The following is a 19,912-nucleotide window of genomic DNA, read 5'->3' on the forward strand; positions in this document are numbered from 1 at the left end:
CCTAATGCTATCCCTCCCTCTCACCCCACCCCACAACAGGCCCCGGTGTGTGATGTTCCCCTTCCTGTGTCCAGGTGTTCTCAGTGTTCAATTCCCACCTATGAGTGAGAACATGCAGTGTTTGGTTTTCTGTCCTTGCGATAGTTTGCTCAGAATGATGGTTTCTAGCTTCATCCATGTCCCTGCAAAGGACATGAACTCATCCTTTTTTCTGGCTGTATAGTATTTCATGGTGTATATGTGCCACATTTTCTTAATCCAGTCTATCATTGATGGACACTTGGATTGGCTCCAAGTCTTTGCTATTGTGAATAGTGCCACAATAAACATACGTGTGCATGTGTCTTTATAGCAGCATGATTTATAATCCTTTGGGTATATACCCAGTAATGGGATTGCTGGATCAAATGGTATTTCTAGTTCTAGATCCTTGAGGAATCGCCACACTGTCTTCCACAATGGTTGAACTAGTTTACAGTCCCACCAACAGTGTAAAAGTGTTCCTATTTCTTCACATCCCCTCCAGCACCTGTTGTTTTCTGACTTTTTAATGATTGCCATTCTAACTGGTGTGAGATGGTATCTCATAGTGGTTTTGATTTGCATTTCTCTGATGGCCAGTGATGATGAGCATTTTTTCATGTGTCTGTTGGCTGCATAAATGTCTTCTTTTGAGAAGTGTCTGTTCATATCCTTCACCCACTTTTTGATGGGGTTGTTTGTTTTTTTCTTATAAATTTGTTTGAGTTCATTGTAGATTCTGGATATTAGCCCTTTGTCAGATGAGTAGATTGCAAAGTTTTCTCCCATTCTGTAGGTTGCCTGTTCACTCTGCTGATAGTTTCTTTTGCTGTGCAGAAGCTCTTTAGTTTAATTAGATCCCATTTGTCAATTTTGGCTTTTGTTGCCATTGCTTTTGGTGTTTTAGACATGAAGTCCTTGCCCATGCCTATGTCCTGAGTGGTATTGCCTAGGTTTTCTTCTAGGGTTTTTATGGTTTTAGGTCTAACATGTAAATCTTTAATCCATCTTGAATTAATTTTTGTATAAGATGTAAGGAAGGGATCCAGTTTCAACTTTCTATGTATGGCCAGCCAGTTTTCCCAGCACCATTTATTAAATACGGAATGCTTTCCCCATTTCTTGCTTTTGTCAGGTTTGTCAAAGATCACTTGGTTGTAGATGTGTGGTGTTATTTCTGAGGCCTCTGTTCTGTTCCATTGGTCTATATATCTGTTTTGGTACCAGTACCATGCTGTTTTGGTTACTGTAGCCTTGTAGTATAGTTTGAAGTCAGGTAGTGTGATGCCTCCCGCTTTATTCTTTTGGCTTAGGATTGACTTGGCAATGTGGGCTCTTTTTTGGTTCCATATGAACTTTGAAGTAGTTTTTTCCAATTCTGTGAGGAAAGTCATTGGTAGCTTGATGAGGATGGCATTGAATCTATAAATTACCTTGGGCAGTATGGCCATTTTCATGATATTGATTCTTTCTATCCATGAGCATGGAATGTTCTTCCATTTGTTTGCGTCCTCTTTCATTTTGTTGAGCAGTGGCTTGCAGTTCTCCTTGAAGAGGTCCTTCACATCCCTTGTAAGTTGGATTCCTAGGTATTTTATTCTCTTTGAAGCAATTGTGAATGGGAGTTCACTCACGATTTGGCTCTCTGTTTGTCTGTTATTGGTGTATAAGAATGCCTGTGATTTTTGCACATTGATTTTGTATCCTGAGACTTTGCTGAATTTGTTTATCAGCTTAAGGAGATTTTGGGCTGAGACAATGGGGTTTTCTAAATATACAATCATGTCATCTGCAAACAGGGACAATTTGACTTCCTCCTTTCCTAATTGAATACCCTTTATTTCTTTCTCCTGCCTGATTGCCCTGGCCAGAACTTCCAACACTTGTTGAATAGGAGTGGTGAGAGAGGGCATCCCTGTCTTGTGCCAGTTTTCAAAGGTAATTCTTCCAGTTTTTGCCCATTCAGTATCACTTCTTACATGGCAGTAAGCAAGAGAGAAGAATGAGTGCCCAGCAAAGGGGAAAGCCCCTTATAAAACCGTCAGATCTTGTGAGAACTTACTACCATGAAAACAGAATAGGGGAAACCACCCCCATGATTTAATTGTCTCCACCTGGTTCCTACCTTCCCATGACACGTGGGAATTACGGGAACTACAATTTAAGATGAGATCTGAGTGTGGACACAGCCAAACCATTTCATACTTTTTGAAAAAACTACAACTGGATACTTATTTTTCCAATATAAAATTTAAAAATTAAGATGAATTAAATAATTAAATGGGAAAATGAATAATATAAATCTTGTAAGAAAGCCTAGGAGACCTAATAACAGTCTACAGATGATGAAGTGCTTATATACTTGGAGCTGAAACAAATAAAAACCAACATATTTTTAATAAAAATGAAGTAACAGTGGATTTAAAGAAAATCATTTCAACATATATTAAGACAAAGTGGTAGCTATACAAAAATGGAGAAGTAAAAGACATAAAATAGAAAAAGTTGGGAGGAAATATGTATTTTAACAAATGGGAAACCTAGGTATCTCACAAACATGAAAAGATGGTCAAATTTACTGGTAGTGAAATACAGATTAAAGTAACAGCGAATATTATTGCACACTTACCAAGCTGGCAAAGGTGTAATAAATAGGGCTCTCTCCAAAGTGGAAATGTGTGTTGCCACTGCTTTCCTAAAAGCAGCTTAGAAATATCTGTTGAAATTTTAAAATTAATGCATATGCTTTGACTTAATACCCCTTCAGGGAATCTATCCTATGTAAATCAAGCTTGTAGTATACAATGACATGTTATAAGAAAGTCTATTGTACTCTTATTAATAGTGGGAAAAGAATAAATAAATAGATGAAAGCATAACAAATGACCATCAATTGGAGAATTATGGTATGAATTATGCCACAGTTATGCCATATGATATTTATTAAGAAGAAGAAATCAGAGCTAAATAGTTGAATTGAAGTGATATTCATGACATCTATATTGTTGTGTAAAATATATAAGACGGGTGGTTATACAGGTATTCATATATAATAATTTTTGTAAAAGAAAAATAAGAAGAAAATATACATGCATTTTATAGTCAATAAATATCTGTATATGATTCTATGAACATATAGAAATGAAGAAGTGAAAGGATACATACTAAGTGGTTATGAATGAGAGAATATATGTGGGGTGGAGGAGGCAGGTTATGAGTGTGAGGAGAAGGAAAAAGGAAAACCAAAAATGCAAAGAAAGGCTGTACTTGAAATAACAATCTGCTTATGATTATGGCCTCTACCTGCATCCACATTGCTGCAAAGGACAGTTCTTTTTTTATGGCTGTGTAGTATTCTACAGAGTGTATGTAGCATATCTTCTTTATCCAATCACCATTCCTGGGAAGCCAGGTTGATTCTATGTATTTGCTATTGTGAATAGCACAGCAATGAACATATGAGTGCATGTGTCTTTTTGGTATAAGGATCCATTTCCTTTGGGTATATACCCAGTAATGGGATACTGGGTCAAATGGTAGTTCTGGTTTAAGTTCTTTGTGAAATCTCCAAACTTCTTTCCACAGTGGCTGAACTAATTTACATTCCCACCAACAGTGTATAAACATTGCTTTTTCTCTTCAGCCTTGCCAGCATCTGTTGTAATATCTCATGTTATCATTTATAAATGGAAACTAACCATTGAGCACAATGGACGTAAACATGGGAACAATAAACACTGCAGGCTACCAGAAGAGGAGCGGGAGAGAAGGAGGCATGGGTTGCAAAACTGCCTATTGGGTACTATGCTTAATACGTGGTTGCAATATACCCATATAAAAAACCTGCACATGTAAACCTGTGCCTAAAATAAAAGTTGAAATAAAAAAAATCGAATCTGCATTTTGCATTAATGTAATTTATATACATATATGTATATACAAATAAAAGTTAAAGTTTAAAAACTAGAAAACAAGAACCTACTGCTTAATGCAGATCTCCCAAGAGAACTTCCGATTGAAGGCAGAACATGGCTTAAGTCCACCTGGGATCCCAGCTACTGGGCCCACCCTCAGGCTTGTTCCTGTCTCATTTCCTTTTTCTGACTGTTTTAGTTTCCCTGGTTTGAATTTCCACAGGTGAGCAGGAGATGGAAAAACCTCCAGGAAGTTGGAAATGGTGTGAATACAAAAAGGCGTAAAGTGCTTCATGATTTTGGAGTTTCCTTTTAGGATGATGAAATGTTTTAGAACTACATAGAGGTGACGATTGCACAACATTGTGAATGTACTAAATGCCAATGAATTGCACACTTTTCAGAAGTTAATTTATGTTAAATAAATTTTATCTTAATTTTAAAAACACATGAAGAATGTTGCAGATATACATATATTCTGGAGTGCCATTTTCTGAATGTAGTTCAAGAGTCACAGCCACTTGGAGGCTTATGCCAAGCTTGTGGACACAGATGTGAGATAATCTGTTTCAACTGTATCCTTATTTACCTTTGAAATACAGTTCTTGCATCTCCCAAAGAAGATGCTATCCAAAGATAGCTCATGTTCATTGACATGAACTGTGGGCCAGTGACTAAAATGGACCCATTTGTGATTCTGGGCTAATATTTCCCACAATTTCATCCATATCATTCAAAACTATACCATCTGGGAAAATAAGACTACATATCTCAACTATAAATCTTGGGAGACACTATGTGCCAGGAACTAGGAATCATGCAACAGAGATGCATTCTGAAGGGATGCAACCTTCAGAAGCAACATACCCCCTCTGGGCCTCAGTCTCAAATAGTACCTGGTCACCTGAATAAACGTTTAGCCTATTAGAGTAAAAAATGTACAGACTACAGGATTAACTGATTAACCTTGTCTGATGCAATTTGCAGTCAGATATCTGTGCTGGCCCTTCCTCCTGGCCATTTTCTTCTTAGCAAAAACAGCACAAGGTCCATGCATTAAGGTCCTGGCTTTGGTCTCTATTTTATCTCATCACCAAATTCAGGGGCACAGATATCATCAACTGACTCCTCCACCCGAGACCCAGTCTCTTCCTCTCTCTGTCTGTGTGCACAGGACTGGCACCATGGGAAGCCCTCTGGAACTTAGATCTTCTAGTTCAAGATTTGTGCGCCGGCACTCCTGGTGGTCAAATATCCAATAGAGTATCCTTTGGGAATAAGTACAAAGTTCAGAGGTGTGTGTGTGTGTCCAGTGTGTGACAAAGAATTCATACTCATGACCACTGATGCTTTACCAAAATGACTAGGATTCTAATACACTAAAGAATAAACTCCCCGTAGCACCTGTAGAAATTTATGCTCAGAATTATCATCTTCCATCTATATAGACACCTTAGCTATCTTATTTCAGACTAGAACCCACAGTTTTATTTACAAACTCCTTTCTACCCACTGAAATTCAATGTCGTTAGCCAACCATTCTTAAACCAATAACTAGAGATGAATGATTGCCTCCCAGAATAGTGTCTTCAGCACTACTCGCCTACTAGCCAACTGGATAGTCTTCCTTCCCACCACTGAATTAACATAAAATTAATCTATCTACTCCTACACAAGCACTACAGTTGCCATCAAGATACTTCCTGGTTCCCAATTTCTACCCGTTATCTCCAACACAGGTGATTTTCCTGGGAAATTCCTTGTTACACATCAATTTACTACAGTAACACCTTCAGCAAGACAAAGTACCTTGTGCAAGTTAATTACAAGGGGAAATCTAGTGCAAATGGAAAATTAAATACATTTTATCGATCTCTTCATTCCAGTCCCTGGATTTTCCTCTTTTCCCCACTGTTTTTGTGCCTTTGAACTCCCTAATACAGTTTTGATTATATTAGTTTAAACGCTTTCTTTCCATACTTTGTATGGCTTTGCTTCTGTTTGCTTTCACCACATTCAGTCTACATCCTGCCAATTCTACAACCATTTATACCATCTGGCTTCTTCAGCCCTACATCTGGGTTTCTGGGTGCTTCTGGAAAAAGTAACACAAAAGCACAGATTTATGTCATTACTACTCATAAGAGTTTATCTCTGGCTCATTTCCGGTGTTGGAATTGAAGGTGAGATCTTAGCCAAAAGAGGTGCATCTAAACTGAGGTTAAGGAAGAGCAGAAATCAAGACCCCTATGAAGGAAGGTAGTTTGTAGAGAAGAGACTAGGACAGGAAAGAGAAGAGAGGTCACATGGAAAGAGAGACAGAGAGGCTGCCTCTGACATTCCCGTTTCATTATATTGCTCTAGTTGAGTTCCCATTTCTTGAGGTATCTTGAGAGGATTTTTGTTCCCTGAAAACAAATGATTCCTCACTAAATACGGCCTACCCTTCCAGATAGCTTGGTTTCCACACTTGCCAGTCTGGCCATGCCCAAATTCACCCTGCTGGAAGATACAGTCTCCATTGGCTACCATTTTCTCAACTAACTCATGCGTTTGCATTGTGATATAACTTTTAAATTTTGTATTTAAATGTGTAAATATTTTGAATGTGTGAGTATTTCCTCCTTGGATTGCAAGTTTTAGATTGTATTCTTCATTTCTTTTTATAACCTTGGATCCCATACCTTTATGATCATGTGTAGATGATCTCTAGATACTTGTTGAATGAACAAACAAGTAAGTAAATATCTCATTCTTCAATAGTCTCTGGAAAGATGATAATAGCAAGAAGCTCTGGAGACTTTGAGCACTCAGAAACAGCCAGCAATAAGAGATGGGGAAGCCCCAATAGCAGAAATACTGAATACTGGTGGTGTGTCCTCTTCAAGGAGGACTAGGAGAATGGGCCAACAGAGTAAGCCACTCCCGAGGCCCAAACACAAGGCAGACAGGACTGGTGTTCCCACACTCCAGGTGTCCCCTTCTGACCTCTCGTTGACATTCAGAGGGTACCGAAATAGAATTTAGCAGAAATGTCTAATTATATTTACATTTTAAAGACGAGGGAAGTATATTAGCAGAGTCAAACATTGTTTTACCAGTAACCTTAATAACTGCCATCTAAAAGGCATCACATTCGTTTATTCTGTTTTTGTTTGCTTTGCTTATTTCTGGAACTGTGGTTTCTCTTTAGAATAGCTTCAGGTGGAAACATGTGAATACTTCTGAGTTATTAAAACAACCACCACAGTCTTCACATTCAAATGTGGCAAATATAGAAGGTGACTTCTATTTCTCCAAGCTGTGAAAATAGTATTTGGGGGAGAAAATAAGAGGAAAGAAGCCTCTACGCACTTGCAAGAATGCCTAAAAGTGGTCCAACCCTTTGCTCTTAAAAGTATTGGCATCTAAAGAGAAACTTTCATGGAGCCACACCTTCATCTGGCTAAATATATGGTTTTAAGACACTAAGCTACTCATTTACAGGTTTCTGCTTAAAATTTCAATCACATGTTAAGCACAAAACTGTGGTTCATGAGTTAACAAGTTGCCACCAAAGAAAATATTCCTCCGTAGGGTGTTCCTCTTGAGATGCTTAGAAACATCAGGTCATAGTGATTCCCCCCACCCACAAAGTGACCCTTTGGATTTGAAAGGCATTGGTTTGCTAATGATCGGTTTCAGGCTGCAGTGTTCCACAAACTGTTTTGTTCTTTTTCTATGGTCTGTGAATGATACTCCTCAAGGAATGGTAGCTGATATATTTTTCATTTTCCTCCCTAATTTTCTCACTATAATATTTAATTAGCCAAAAGGCAGCATATTTGTAGAAATAATAAAACAGAGGAGAAAATGTGTTAATTATATGAATAATGTGTTATATTTAGAGATATATACATATATATTTAAAGAATACTTTGTACAGTTGTTTTTCCCTAGGATATGATTAAAGTAAACTTAAGCATATGTGTAAGATGAACAGAGTCTAGAGATCTGATATAAAACATGAGGACTAAAAGTAATAAAATTGTACTGTATTTGCAACTCATGCTTTAAAAAAGAAAGTGAACTGATATATAAACAACCAATTCTTTGAGATGTCCCAAGATAAAAGAAATACACGTATGCAAAAATTTGGAAGTAATGTTTAATGTTACATTTAATTTAATATCCAAGAAGCAAAATATATTGAGGATCTATAATAGCAAATACTCTATATGCACTAACTTATTTCTCCTAAAGAACTTAAAATAGGTATCATCATCCCCATTTTACAAATGCAGAAATTAAGGCTCAGAGAAGCAAAAATGAGTATTAATTCTAATGAGAAATGTGCAAATAGGTCAACGGGTTTCTAGTTTTGCCATTTCCTCTTTCAACATGACTTGAAGGTGACAATGCAGTGAAAATTAGTGACGCAACATTTTGAATGACAAGACTAATGCTCTCTAGTCCATTTTGGTTTCCAAATTCCTTAATAAAAATTCCAAACCAGAAGCCAATGAAGGCTTCGCTCCAGGAGAACAAAGGAAATGGTAATATGCTCCAAAAGCCTATAGAACTATAAAAATTAACTATGACAAATAATGTGTGAGGAAAATGTTTTGTAGAGCCATTGTGTAAATTGTGTTGTAGATAACAAAATTAAATACAAAAGTTAATTTAATTTAAATTGAGCACAGTATTGTGTTTTACTGTGATTTTAATAAAAGTTTCAAATTAACAGATGCTATCAGTAAGAATTAGCCACCTAAATAAATAAAATATAAATTCTTAGGGCCCAAGTTATTTTTCTTGGTTACACCTAGAATGTTTTATACACTTCCCATGCTGTCAAAAGTTAAAACAAGAAGTGAGATCTCCATTCTCACACAAATTTGCAGCAGATATATTTTGCAAGCTCAAGCTACAGTTCTGGCAATGTTTTTCAGACCTCAATGCAAGTATAAAGGAAATTTGTGTATTTCAAAATTCATTTAACACACAAGGAATTTCGTTTAACTAAAGCAATTAAGGAGCTTCCATCTAACTTTCAATTGGAAGTGTTTAGTCTGCAATGCAATGAAATAATATAAAAGACAAATATCAAGAAAAGAATCTAATAGAATTCCACAAATGCTTTCCAAATGATTAATGTGCTTAATTAAAATCACATGCTCATGGACTAATATCAATATTTGGTAGAACCTATCAGTGTAAAAAGACATTTTCAAAGATGAAATACATAAAATCTAATTTCATTAACAGATGTACCTTTGCAATCAATTTCGGTGATAGAGAACACGAACTTTGAACGTATTACAACCTCTAAAGGAAAGAAGTATATTCTTCATTTCAGAAAGTAAACAACAAAGGCATTGACATTGATTTGGAGATTAAGAGATAATTTCTTGTTCTCAATAACATTGATCATGAGATAAATGCAAATCAAAACTACAATGAGATATCATCTCACCCCAGTTAAAACGGCTTTTATCCAAAAGACATGCAATAACAAATGCTGACCAGAAAAGGGAACACTTGTATTCTATTGGGGAGAATGTAAATTAGTACAGCCACTATGGAGAACGCTATGGAGCTTCCTCAAAAAACTAAAAATAGAACTACCATATGATCTAGCAACCCTACTGCTAGATATATACTCCAAAGAAAGAAAATCAGTATATTGAAGAGATATATGTACTCCCATGTTTATTGCAGCATTATTCACAATAGCCAAGATTTGGAAGCAACCTCAGTGTCCATTGAAAGACAAATGGAAAGAAAATGTGGTACATATACACAATGGATTACTAGTCAGCCATAAAAAAAGAATGAGATACTGTCATTTGCAACAACATGGATGGAACTTAATACAGTGGAGGACATTATATTAAGTAAATAAAATAACCCAGGAACAGAAAGACAGACTTCACATGTTTTCACTCATTTGTGGAAGCTAAAAATTAAAAACATTCAGCTCATGGAGCTAAAGAGTAAAATGATGATTACAAGAGGCTGGGAAAGGTAGTGGGGACTTGCGGGTAAAGTGGGGATGGTTGATGAGTACAAAAATATAGGTAGATAGAATGAATAAGATTTAGTATTTGATAGCACAACAGGGTGATTACAGTCAATAATAATTTATTGTACATTTTTAAATAATTCAGGACATAGGTATAGGCAAAGACTTCATGTCTAAAACACCAAAAGCAATGGCAACAAAAGCCAAAACTGACAAATGGGATCTAATTAAACTAAAGAGCTTCTGCACAGCAAAAGAAACTATCAGCAGAGTGAACAGGCAACCTACAGAATGGAAGAAAATGTTTGCAATCTATCCATCTAAGGGCTAATATCCGGAATCTACAAATAACTTAAACACATTTACAAGAAAAAAACAAAAAACCTGATCAAAAAGTGGGTGAAGGATATGAACAGACACTTCTCAAAGGAAGACATTTATGCAGCCAACAGACATATGAAAAAATGCTCATAATCACTGGTCATTAGAGAAATGCAAATCAAAACCACAATGAGATACCATCTCACACCAGTTAGAATGGCAATCATTAAAAAGTCAGGAAACAAGAGATGCTGGAGAGGGTGTGGAGAAATAGGAACACTTTTACACTGTTGGTGGGAGTGTAAATTAGTTCAACCATTGTGGAATACAGTGTAGCAATTCCTCAAGGACCTAGAACTAGAAATACCATTTGACCCAGCAATCCCATTACTTGGCATATACCCAAAGGATTATAAATCATTCTACTATAAAGATACATGCACACATATGTTTATTGTGGCACTATTCACAATAGCAAAGACATGGAACCAACCCAAATGCCCATCAATGATAGACTGGATAAAGAAAATGTGGCACATACACACCACGGAATACTATGCAGTCATAAAAAAGAATGAGTCCATGTCCTTTGCAGGGACATGGATGAAGCTGGAAACCATCCTTCTCAGCAAACTATCGCAACAACAGAAAACCAAACACCGCATGTTCTCACTCATAAGTGGGAGCTGAACAATGAGAACACATGGACACAGGAAGGGGAACATCACACACTGGGGCCTATCAGATGGTGAGGGACTAGGGGAGGGATAGCATTAGGAGAAATACCTAATGTAGGTGACGGGTTGATGGGTGCAGCAAACCACCATGGCCTGTGTATACCTATATAACAAACCTGCATGTTCTGCACATGTATCCCAGAACTTAAAGTATAATTTTTTTTAAAAAGAGTATAATATAAATGTTTGTAACACAAAGAAATGATAAATGCTTGAGGTGATGGATAGCCCATTTACCCTCATGTGATTATTACACATTGTATGCCTGTATCAAAATATCTCATGTACTCTGCAGATACATACACCTACTATGTACCCACAAAAATTAAGATAGAAAAAAAAAGTTTAAGATAATTTCTTATCCAGTCTGAAATCTTTGTTCTTGTTTGTTATTTAATTGAAGTGGTTAGTCTATTCATAAATAGTATAACTACTAATACATTGGGTTTATAACTACCATTTTCCTTTTTTCTATTTGCCACTTTTGTTCTGTTTTCCTAATTTTTTTCTTGCCCTCGCTTAAATCCATCATGTATTTTTTTATCATTCCATTTTTCTCATCTGTAAGTGTGCTAGTTACATATATCTAATATCTTCTAAGTAGTCACACAATGTGACTCCTTGACTTATTAAAATGTGGAATTTTTGCTCCTTACCATACAATATTAAGACCTTAGAATACTTTAATTCATTTATTTCTTGTTTATCTTTTGTAATGTGTACTTTATTCTATACATATTTTAGACTCTACAAGACATTATTAATATTATTGTTATTAAAATGTATAGTCAATATTAGACTTATTATATTTTATACTTTCCATTGCTCTTCATTTCTTCCTCTATTTTCATGTTTCCATCTCGGCTATTTATCCTTTTTCTTTTTTTAACTTTTATTGTAAGTTTAGTAGTGTAAGTGCAGGTTGGTTACATAGGTAAAGTTGGGTCATGGGGGTTTGTTGTGCAGATTATTTAATCACCCAGGTATTAAGCCTAGTACCCATTAGTTACTTTTCCTGAACCTCCCCGTCCTCTCATCCTCCACCTTCCAATAGGCCCCAGTGCATGTTGTCCCTTCTATGTGTCCATGCGTTCTCATTATTTAGCTCCCACTTATAAGTGAGAACATGCAGTATTTGGTTTTCCATTCCTGTGTTAGTTTGCCAAGAACCTTATCCTTCTTCTTAAAGAACTTCCATTTTTTTAGTGCAGGCCCGTTGTTGACAAATTCTCTCACTTTTTGTGTGTCTGGAATGTCTTTATTTCATCTTCACTTTTGAAGAATACTCCCTCTCAACAGAATTTGAAGTTAGCAGTTATTTTCTTTTAGTACTTTAAAGCTAGATGCCATTTATTATTTCTGTAGTTGTTTCTATCATCACTGTTGAGAAATCATTGTCACCTTATTGTTGCTCCTAATGTATCTTTTATCCTCTGATTTTAGGATTATATCTTTGTCTTTGTCTTTCATGGTTTTACTATGACATATCTTGGTGAGGTTTTCTTTATATTTAATATAGCTTGGAATTTGCACATTATTTGAATATGTGGCTTTATGTCTGTTGTCAGTTCGGGAATTTTATCAGCCATTTTTTCTTCAACTACTGCTTCAGCTTTATTCTCCCTCTTCCTTTCCTTTCAGGACTTCAACTACACACATGTAAGAAATTTCTATCAGTCTCCTATATACTTTCATTCTTTTCTGCAGCCTATCCCTTTTTCTCATGGTATTTCAATCTAGTTACTACGAATCTACATTCCTTTTCATGAATACGCTCTTCAACTCCAACCATTCTATTGTTAAACCCATCTACTGAGATCTTAATTTTAGCTATTGTATTTTTGGTTTTTGAGTTTTCATTTTATTCTTCTCTATATATATGTCGTCTGATATAAAATTTTTTATATTTTCTTGAATATGTTAATAATAGCTGGTTTAAATCCATTTATTATGACTGCAATATCTGGGCCACTTATAAGTCTAGACCCATTCTCTAATCTTTCCCTTGGTCTTCCTTCTTGGGATGACTGGTACATTTGTTTAATTATTAGAAATTGTTTAGGAAAAAATGTGGATGCTATAAATGCTATATAGAGTGGAGGCAAATGAGGTAGTCAAATTGCTTAAGGAAAGAAGATTTATTCTGGATGTAGAAATTATAATGCACTTCATTCCTAGGCTAAACTGCCGTTTTTGAGAGGTCTTTAGTGTTTGACTTCAAAATCCGAAATAATATAAAATTCTGCTCTGCTCTTCTTTTCTCTCAGTGCACACATCAGCACGTCTCCAGACAGATTCACATTCTCTTTAGAGAAGAATGTTCAGGTGGGTAATGGGCTCTGCAAGGTGAACACCCAGATCCTTCCTTCAGGACCGAGGCACTCATTTGCTCAGCTGTCGGGAGTGTTGCTTTCTGAGAGCTCATAGCTGAGTTCCTCTGCAGGAATTGCTGAAGGAAATGGCCTCACCCAAAATTACACTCACTACCAGGAGAAGCCCACATCCCAAGACTGGTCAACCATTAGTATAAAGACTTCTACCCCTTGCCTTAATTCAGGGCAAGTCTCAAGGGCCATTACTGCTTTGGAGCTCCCTGTGGAATTGGCTGAAGCCTGTGTTGCAACTGAGTCACAGTTCAACTTCTCCATCTGCACTCCTACTTCCCTCCTTCACTTCCTCCTGCTTCCCTCCTCCACTTACAGGTATTAAATTACTCCTGAAAGCATTCCCCCATCTACATCCTATGTGGACATGTCCATCTGGGGAGGGGTGGGAGCATCCAGGTGGGGGCATCAGCACTTATTTTTTTCTTTTTTTGAGACAGAGTCTTACTCTGTCACCTAGGCTGGAGTGCAGTGGCTCGATCTTGACTCAGTGCAACATCTGCTTCCCTGGTTCAAGCGATTCTCCTGCCTCAGCCTCCCGAGTAACTGAGACTACAGGTGTGTGCCACCACACCCAGCTAATTTTTGTATTTTTAGTAGAGATGGGGTTTCACCATGTTGGCCAAGATGGTCTCGATTTCTTGACCTTGTGATCCACCCACCTCGGCCTCCCAGAGTGTTGGGATTACAGGTGTGAGCCACTGCACCCAGCCTCAGCATTTTTTAAGTTTATTTCCACTAATCATTCCATGGCTCTTCACGTCTTGATTTTGAACTCAGAGCTTCTTCAGGATTTCCCAAAAGGAATTCTGCTAATACTTGTTTACTTTTTTTTGTTTTCTATTCAAATAAATCCTATCTGATTTCAGTCCTCTAGGAATTCTTTAGAATTTTTGATCCACGATGTCCACTTTCCCCTCACATCACACAGGTAATGTGCCAACATGGTAATAAGGTTTGAGGAAGGCACATCTTGAGTGTAAAACACAATCATCATTCTTACAAACCACAAAAGGATCTGATGACACTTTTTTACAGTATCCTTTTTTAAAAAACTGCTTACATTTTAGTGAAATGTTACAAAGAAATAAAGAAGACAAATGTGCTCAGTCCATCAGCAGAGATCAATGTAATCAGGCTACTATCTTGAGTTAGAATCTCCTTTTCCTGTGAATTTTTTCCTCCAAACTTTGAGGTTTTGTAGCAATACCAAAAGGATCTACAGAGTTTCAGACAAAGGGCTTATGATATACTTGAAGGTATTGTTTTTTTACATTTCATTTGACTGATGTTTTGAATTATGTTATCTTGAAAATAAAAAATGAAAAAAATTATTGTGTTCATATACTTATTTGTACTGTTCAATACTTTTGCAATGTCAAAATAAATATAATTCAATTATTTCCACAAAAAATGGCTATTAAGTTTCATGAGTAACTACATATTTATATATATTCTCTAAATATTTATGTCTGATTTTTTTTTTTTTTTTTTTTTTACACAGAAGTTAGGGCCTGCACAAAGAATGGTTACTTGTTATATAACAATTGAAGATGGCTGAATAGGAACAGCTCCAGTCTACAGCTCCCAGCATGAGCGACGCAGAAGATGGGTGATTTCTGCATTTCCAACTGAGGTACCAGGTTCATCTCACTGGGGAGTGCCGGACAGTGGGTGCAGGACAGTGGGTGCAGTTCACCGTGTGTGAGCTGAAGCCAGACAAGACATTGCCTCACCTGGGAAGCACAAGGGGTCAGGGAATTCCCTTTCCTAGTCAAAGAAAGGGGTGACAGACGGCACCTGGAAAATTGGGTCACTCCCACCCTAATACTGCGCTTTTCCGATGGGCTTAAAAAACGGCACACCAGGAGACTATATCCTGCACCTGGCTCAGAGGGTCCTATGCCTACAGAGCCTCGCTCATTGCTCGCAAAGCAGTCTGAGATCAAACTGCAAGGTGGCAGCAAGGCTGGGGGAGGGGCACCCGCCATTGCTCAGGCTTGAGTAGGTAAACAAAGCAGCTGGGAAACTCGAACTGGGTGGAGCCCACCACAGCTCAAGGAGGCCTGCCTGCCTTTGTAGGTTCCACCTCTAGGGACAGGGCACAGACAAACAAAAGGCAGCAATAACCTCTGCAGACTTAAATGTCCCTGTCTGACAGCTTTAAAGAGAGTAGTGGTTCTCCCAGCACACAGCTTGAGATCTGAGAACGGGCAGACTGCCTCCTCAAGTGGGTCCCTGACCCCCAAGTAGCCTAACTGGGAGGCACCCCCCAGTACGGGCGGACTGACACCTCACACGGCTGGGTACTCCCCTGAGACAAAACTTCCAGAGGCACGATCAGGCAGCAGCATTTGCAGTTCACCAATATCCACTGTTCTGCAGCCACCGCTGCTGATACCCAGGCAAATACGGTCTGGAGTGGACCTCCAGTAAACTCCAACAGACCTGCAGCTGAGGGTCCTGACTGTTAGAAGGAAAACTAACAAACAGAAAGGACATCCACACCAAAAACCCATCTGTACGTCACCACCATCAAAGACCACAGGTAGATAAAACCACAAAGATGGGGAAAAAACAGAGCAGAAAAACTGGAAACTCTAAAAATCAGAGCACCTCTCCTCCTCCAAAGGAACACAGCTCCTCACCAGCAACGGAACAAAGCTGGATGGAGAATGACATTGATGAGTTGAGAGAGGAAGGCTTCAGAAGATCAAACTACTCCGAGCTAAAGGAGGAAGTTCGAACCAATGGCAAAGGAGTTAAAAACTTTGAAAAAAAATTAGACACATGGATAACTAGAATAACCAATGCAGAGAAGTCCTTAAAGGACCTGATGGAGCTGAAAACCATGGCACGAGAACTAAGTGATGAATGCACAAGCCTCAGTAACCGATGAGATCAACTGGAAGAAAGGGTATCAGTGATGGAAGAAGAAATTAATGAAATGAAGCATGAAGAGAAGTTTAGAGGAAAAAGAATAAAAAGAAATGAACAAAGCCTCCAAGAAATATGGGACTATGTGGAAAGACCAAATCTACGTCTAATTGGTGTACCTGAAAGTGACGGGGAGAATGGAACCAAGTTGGAAAACACTCTGCAGGATATTATCCAGGAGAACTTCCTCAATCTAGTGAGGCAGGCCAACATTCAGATTCAGGAAATACAGAGAACACCACAAAGATACTCCTCGAGAAGAGCAACTCCAAGACACATAATTGTCAGATTCACCAAAGTTGAAATGAAGGAAAAAATGTTAAGGGCAGCCAGAGAGAAAGGTCAGGTTACCATCAAAGGGAAGCCCATCAGACTAACAGCTGATCTCTCAGCAGAAACTCTACAAGCCAGAAGAAAGTGAGGGCCAATATTCAACATTCTTAAAGAAAAGAATTTTCAACCCAGGATTTCATATCCAGCCAAACTAAGCTTCATAAGTAAAGGAGAAATAAAATACTTTACAGACAAGCAAATGCTGAGAGATTTTGTCACCACCAGGCCTGCCCTAAAAGAGCTCCTGAAGGAAGCACTAAACATGAAAAGGAACAACCAGTACCAGCCACTGCAAAAACATGACAAATTGTAAAGACCATCAAGGCTAGGAAGAAACTGCATCAACTAACAAGCAAAATAACCAGCTAACATCATAATGACAGGATCAAATTCACACATGACAATACTAACCTTAAATGTAAATGGGCTAAATGCTTCAATTAGAAGGCACAGACTGGCAAATTGGATAAAGAGTCAAGACCCATCAGCGTGCTGTATTCAGGAAACCCATCTCACATGCAGAGACACACATTGGCTCAAAATAAAGGGATGGAGGAAGATCTACCAAGCAAATGGAAAACGTAAAAGGCAGGGGTTGCAATCCTAGTCTCGGATAAAACAGACTTTAAACCAACAAAGATCAAAAGAGACAAAGAAGGCCATTACATAATGGTAAAGGGATCAATTCAACAAGAAGAGCTAACTATCCTAAATATATATGCACCCAATACAGGAGCACCCAGATTCATAAAGCAAGTCCTTAGTGACCTACAAAGAGACTTAGACTCCCGCACAATAATAATGGGAGACTTTAACACTCCACTGTCAACATTAGACAGATAAGTGAGACAGAAAGTTAACAAGGATAACCAGGAATTAAACTCAGCTCTGCACCAAGCAGACCTAATAGACATCTACAGAACTCTCCACCCTAAATCAACAGAATATACATTCTTTTCAGCACCACACCACACCTATTCCAAAATTGACCACATAGTTGGAAGTAAAGCACTCCTCAGCAAATGTAAAAGAACAGAAATTATAACAAACTGTCTCTCAGACCACAGTGCAATCAAACTAGAACTCAGGATTAAGAAACTCACTCAAAACCGCTCAACTACAAGGAAACTGAACAACCTGCTCCTGAATGACTACTGGGTACATAACGAAATGAAGGCAGAAATAAAGATGTTCTTTGAAACCAACGAGAACAAAGACACAACATACCAGAATCTCTGGGACACATTCAAAGCAGTGTGTAGAGGGAAATTTATAGCACTAAATGCCCACAAGAGAAAGCAGGAAAGATCTAAAATCAACACCCTAACATCACAATTAAAAGAACTAGAGAAGCAAGAGCAAACACATTCAAAAGCTAGCAGAAGGTAAGAAATAACTAAGATCAGAGCAGAACTGAAGGAAATAGAGACACAAAAAACCCTTCAAAAAAATCAATGAATCCAGGAGCTGGTTTTTTGAAAAGAGCAATGAAATTGATAGACTGCTAGCAAGACTAATAAAGAAGAAAAGAGAGAAGAATCAAATAGATGCAATAAAAAATGACAAAGGGGATATCACCACTGATCCCACAGAAATACAAACCATCAGAGAATACTATAAACACCTCTATGAAAATAAACTAGAAAACCTAGAAGAAATGGATAAATTCCTCGACACATACACCCTCCTAAGACTAAACCAGAAAGAAGCTGAATCTCTGAATAGACCAATAACAGGATCTGAAATTGAGGCAATAATCAATAGCTTACCAACAAAAAAAAATTCCAGGACCAGATGGATTCACAGCCGAATTCTACCAGAGGTACAAGGAGAGCTGGTACCATTCCTTCTGAAACTATTCCAATAAATAGAAAAAGAGGGAATCCTCCCTAACTCATTTTATGAGGCCAGCATCATCCTAATACCAAAGCCTGGCAGAGACACAATAAAAAAAAGAGAATTTTAGACAAATATCCTTGATGAACATTGATGCAAAAATCCTCAATAAAATCCTGACAAACCAAATCCAGCAGCACATCAAAAAGCTTATCCACCATGATCAAGTGGGCTTCATCCCTGGGTTGCAAGGCGGGTTCAACATATGAAAATCAATAAATGTAATCCAGCATATAAACAGAACCAAAGACAAAAACCACATGATTATCTCAATAGATGCAGAAAAGGCCTTTGACAAAATTCAAAACCCTTCATGCTAAAAACTCTCAATAAATTAGGTATTGATGGGACATATCTCAAAATAATAAGAACTATCTATGACAAACCCACAGCCAATATCATGCTGAATGGACAAAAACTGGAAGCATTCCCTTTGAAAACTGGCACAAGACAGGGATGCCCTCTCTCCCCACTCCTATTCAACATAGTGTTGGAAGTTCTGGCCAGGGCAATCAGACAGGAGAAGGAAATGAAGGGCATTCAATTAGGAAACGAGGAAGTCAAATTGTCCCTGTTTGCAGATGACATGATTGTATATCTAGAAAACCCCATCGTCTCGGCCCAAAATCTCCTTAAGCTGATAAGCAACTTCAGCAAAGTCTCAGGATACAAAATCAATGTGCAAAAATCACAAGCATTCTTATACACCAATAACAGACAAACAGAGAGCCAAATCATGAGTGGACTCCCATTCACAATTGCTTCAAAGAGAATAAAATACCTAGGAATCCAACTTACAAGGGATGTGAAGGACCTCTTCAAGGAGAAATACAAACCACTGTTCAATGAAATAAAAGAGGATACAAACAAATGGAAGAACATTCCATGCTCATGGACAGGAAGAATCAATATCGTGAAAATGGTCATACTGCCCAAGGTAATTTATAGATTCAATGCCATCCCCATCAAGCTACCAATGACTTTCTTCACAGAATAGGAAAAAACTATTTTAAAGTTCGTATAGAACCAAAAAAGAGCCCGCGTTGCCAAGTCAATCCTAAACCAAAAGAACAAAGCTGGAAGCATCACGCTACCTGACTTCAAACTATACTACAAGGTTACAGTAACCAAAACAGCATGGTACTGGTACCAAAACAGATATATAGACCAATGGAACAGAACAGAGGCCTCAGAAATAACACCACACATCTACAACCATCTGATCTTTGACAAACCTGACAAAAACAAGAATGGGGAAAGGATTCCATATTTAATAAATGGTGCTGGGAAAACTGGCTAGCCATATGTAGAAAGCTGAAACTGGATCCCTTCCTTACACCTTATACAAAAATTAATTCAAGATGG

The 19,912-nt window shown here is 37.8% G+C and overlaps 1 pseudogene; it reads right to left on the minus strand.

Moving 5' to 3' along the window:
* Positions 1 to 14,302: 14,302 nt before the first annotated feature.
* On the minus strand, positions 14,303 to 14,399 carry LOC112133308 (small nucleolar RNA U13; annotated as a pseudogene).
* Between the last annotated feature and the right edge of the window lie 5,513 nt (positions 14,400 to 19,912).

This window comes from Pongo abelii, chromosome 3, assembly GCF_028885655.2.
Source record: "Pongo abelii isolate AG06213 chromosome 3, NHGRI_mPonAbe1-v2.0_pri, whole genome shotgun sequence".
Lineage (NCBI taxonomy): Eukaryota > Metazoa > Chordata > Mammalia > Primates > Hominidae > Pongo > Pongo abelii.